We start from the raw sequence: 4,622 nt of genomic DNA, 5'->3' as shown, positions 1-4,622 counted from the left end.
TGTTTTTTGTCCCCTTCTACCTCTTGCTTCCCCCCGCACTCGTGACACTGACCGCTGGGAAACTCTTTGAGGACGTCCACGGGCAAGGCCAGTCGACGCGACTGGCGGCGCTGTAAGGGCACGGGTTGGACCCTTTCCTTTCCAGCTGCTTGCATCCGTGGGTGTCTTTTCCCGGGGCCCAGGACGTTCACGCCGGCCAGGTTGGCTGAGGCGTCGATAGTCAGCACGTCCGAGGTCTGGCCTGGTCGCAGTCAACACTTTAATTCACCAACGAAAACATTTGTCGACGATAGCTGATGAGTTTGTATGATAAGATAACTAACGTCTAATTTTAGAGACCCTTCTTTGAAAATATTCATAGAAGATATGCCTAAACCTTAGAAAAGAGAAAAAGAAAGCTGTGACTTACTGGACGTGAACTGGATGTTGACGCTGTAGGTGGAGCCGCGTTCCAGCCCCGACACGGAGGCAATTCCGCGTTCTCCACGTTTAGGACCACGTCGGAGCCAACCGAGCCTGGAACATAACCGTTTTCCATCAAGGTACCGTGCAACGGGAGACGTATGCATTATATTTGGCACAAAATGAAACTCTTTTACGTTTTACAAAAGCGAAGTATTCCCGGTTCCTTTCCCAAGCAGGACCTGAGGACTCACCGCAGTCCTGGAAGACCTAGCGGAGGCGAAGGACGCCACACTCAGAGCAAGGAAGACCCCCGCATGTTGCTGAGGAGAACTTTGAGGGAAAGGCGAAAATGGACTCAGTTTTGGGAGTGTGAGAGTCGCTTCCATTCTCGGCCGCTTAAATACGGGTTTGCAAGTCCAGTAGGCTTAGGCACCTTTCGGGAGGCAACAGGTGTCAGTGTCCAGCCCCTTTTCCCCAAAAGCATCAGGCCATTCTTCTCACGGCGTTGCAGCGCTATCACTCAGGGGTGACCACGTCTGACAGGGAACTCTGCTAAAATCAAGAAGTTACTACCATCTCTTCGTAGATCTCATTCTAAAGAATGGAATTCATTAAAAACCCCAAAGGTGAGATAATACTCTTAAATTAGGGCATACGATATTATAACAGTATCAGTAGCAATGAGTAACATCAGCAAAAGTGGTTTATATGAAAGTGTATCAAAAGTTTATTTCTGAAACGTCGACGGTGCCACCCAGTGTCTCTCCATGCAACAGGTGGGGAGGGTTTCACGTGCTTTACTTACGTAACAGAACACAAAATGCGTGAACAATTGAAACGCAAATCCAACACTTTTCGAGGAGATTGAAATCCTTTCCATATGGTATCACCACGAGTGTGAGTTTTTCTTACGCTTAAAGAAGAGGAGTCCGGTTTTGAAACGAAACGTGGTGCGTTTAGCATTCAGTATCCTTTCGTTTTCGTAGTGCAAAACCTCAAAGGAAAGATAGATATTACTACTGAATGTCAATTTTTAAAATTTGAAAATAAAAGCAAATCTATTTTATCTGTCTAGTATATGTCTACAGTGGAAGGCTAGAAGACAGTATACAATAGAATTTAGTGTGTGTGTGTGAATACATACATACATATAATATATATATATATATATATATATATATATATATAATATATATATAATATATATATATATATATATATATATTATAATATATATATAATATATATATATATATATATATATATAATATATAATATATATTATATGTATGTATGTATATATATATATAAAATATATTATTATATATATATATAATATATATATATTTTATATATATATTTATTGCGTGTGTGTATGTGTGGCACGCGCGCGTGGGTTAGTTTATTATACATACACATACACACCACACACACACGCATGTATATATACACACACACACACATGAGTGGGCGATCTTGAACCAGAGAGAGAAAGAGAGAGAGGAAAGTGAGTAAAGAGATGGAGAGAGGAGATCGCGAGGGGAAGGAGATGGAAGAGAGGGCGGAAGTAGAAAAAAAGATGGGAGGGGTAAGAGATGGAGAGAAAGAGAAAGAGAGTTGGGGGATGGAAGAGAGAGAGAGAGGGGGGGGGGAGATGGAAGAGATGGAGAGAGAAGAGAGAGCGAGAGAAGGGTGTGGAAGAGAGGAGGAAAAGAGAGAGGTGAATGGAAGTGGAAGACGTGAAAAGAGGAAGGGAGAGAGGGTGAAGGAGAAGGAGGAAGAGGATATAAGGAGGGGAGGGGGGGGGGAGATGACAGAGGGGGGAGGAAAAGAGAGAGAGAAAGAGGTGGAAGCAGGGAGAGATAATGATAATGAAGATGAAAAACGATACAGGAAAAATTTAGTTTAGAAGTTTTTTAGGTTATATTTTCCTTGGAAAATATAGAAATGTTACCCCTTTCCATTCGTGAAAATAGCGATTATCGGAGGGAACCCGTTTATTACACACACTGTCACGATAAATACAGTTAACTAACGTTACCGTATGTAGATAAATATCATCATCAATAACGGTATGCTCATGTTTTGAGCAGCCGTGGATTTCTCCACCATCCTTTGCCACTCAACTCAGCCGTAAATATCTTTGATGTTGTCGCTCAGTTTGTCTTCGGTTTGCCTCTTCCTCTGTTTCCTGTCACCATCCCTGTCAGCAAGTTTTCTCAATACTTTCACTTCTCATCACATGACCAAATAAACTTTAGTTTCCTTTTGTTCAAGATGTCCAACACCCGGTCTTTACAATTTATTTTTCTCAGCACTTCATCATTCGTTTTTTTTTCTGTCCAGTTAATACGCGGGTTTACTCTCTCGTAACACCACAGTTCAAAACTATTGCCCTTTTTTCTTGTCCATCTTTTTCAGCCCCCAAAAACACTCAGAACCATATGGACACAATTGGGAAAACTAATGAGTTCAATAACCTCAGCTTTGTCGTAAGGTAATGCTTCGGTCTTACCAGATGTTACTGAGAGCAACTGTGGCGTTTTTGGCAATAGCAATTCTTTTTTATTTCCGGTGAATCATCATATGTGTTATTTAAAAACATCTCCAAGATAAGTGAAATCTTTCACATTTCCACAACCACCTTTTAAATTGTAACATCTTCATCATCGTTCATTGCCGGTTATCTTTGAATCATCATGGTCTTAGTTTCTTGGCATTAAGAAATAAACCAGCCTTTTCCCCTTGCTTCTCTAAACTTATCTAGTAGTTGCTGTAGGTTCAATGATACTGATGGCAATTAAAACTATATCATCTGCGTATATTAGATTTGATATATTTGGTATCCTCCAACATCTACAGTTCCTTCAAAAAATTTCTAGAGCATCTCTCATAATTGCTTCAGAATATGTATTAAAAAGGTGCGAGACAGAATGCAAACTTATCGTACTCCTTGGTCGACTTCCATTCTGTTAACCCATAAGTGGTTCTTACAGCTGCTTGTTGTTGGTCATACATGGCTTTTATTAGTTGGATGATGTGTTTTGGAAATTTCTTATCGTTCATGTTATTCCAGAGGATATCATGATCAACAGTATCAAAAGCTTTCGAGTAATCGATGAAACACAGGTATAGGTTTTTCTGATGTTTCTGTTTCTCTATGATCAATTTCAGTTTTAGGGTCTGGTTTCTAGTACCTTTTCCAGGGCGAAAACCTGCTTGTTCGTCTGCAGTTTCTTCTCTTAACTTTAACTTCATTCTTTCAGCAATAATTTTCAAGAAAATTTTGCTGCTGTGATTTATTAATGCAATTGTCCTGTTATTGTTGCATTGGAGTGCATCACCATTTTTAGGTATGCGAGTAGACTGATTTTACCCAGTCTTCTGGCATCTTTCATTCCAAATTTTCGTACACAGGTTGTAGAAGAAGTATTCAACACTTTTCCCCAGCATTCTTGATTAGTTTCTGCTTTTTATTTTCATCTATTCTCGGGCTCTTGTTATTCTTTAATTCTTTTATGGCTATTATAACTTCGTCTAGCAGCGGCGATGGTTCATCTTCGCTGTCATTGAGTCTAATTAATGTTGTTGTTAGATCTTTATTCTTTTTGTATAAGTTGGAAAAAATATTGATTCCATCCCCATCTTTGACTTCTTTTCCATCACATTAAAACAAGTCCATCTTCAGTTTTGATAGTATCCATTGTAGGTTTAAATTTTCGTGTAATGTTTTTTACCTTTGGTAGAGTTCTTTGTTGTCCCATTGATAGAACGGTTTTAATCTCTGGCAATGTTCATTTAAATATTTTTTCCCTTTTCTCGTCGCAATAATCTTTAAATTTTTTTTTTATTTTGTTTTTTGTAAATTACTTCTTCAACTGGATTATTGATACCCTCTGATTTTAGGGATCTTCTGCTTTAATTTTACTTAGTGTTTCCTCAGATATCCAGGGGAAATTGTCTTTTTTCTTTTTGGCGATAATTTCTAAGCAGCGCTCAGCAAGAGTTCTTTTCCTTCTTCCCACAACTCATTTGTGTTTTATCATCTTTACACTGATTGAGCAATTCAAATTTTTTTGACATGTAATTCTGTAATCGTTGTCCCAAAAGTTTTGTAGTCGAGCTTTAGAGGTGACGTTGGAAAGCTCCATCTTTTGAGTCTTATTTGAAAGTTTAATTTCTTAGTAGTTGGTGGTCACTGTTGCAATCGGCCCCCA

At 39.1% G+C, this 4,622-nt stretch overlaps 1 pseudogene; it reads right to left on the bottom strand.

The window, feature by feature from the left end:
* The window catches only part of LOC119570284, a 1,155-nt pseudogene extending 266 nt beyond the window's left edge, over nt 1-889 (bottom strand).
* Nucleotides 890-4,622: the final 3,733 nt, after the last annotated feature.

The sequence above is a fragment of the Penaeus monodon genome, unplaced genomic scaffold, assembly GCF_015228065.2.
Source record: "Penaeus monodon isolate SGIC_2016 unplaced genomic scaffold, NSTDA_Pmon_1 PmonScaffold_2392, whole genome shotgun sequence".
Lineage (NCBI taxonomy): Eukaryota > Metazoa > Arthropoda > Malacostraca > Decapoda > Penaeidae > Penaeus > Penaeus monodon.
Note: the sequence above shows the minus strand (reverse complement) of the source record. Positions and strands in the feature narration are given on the sequence as shown.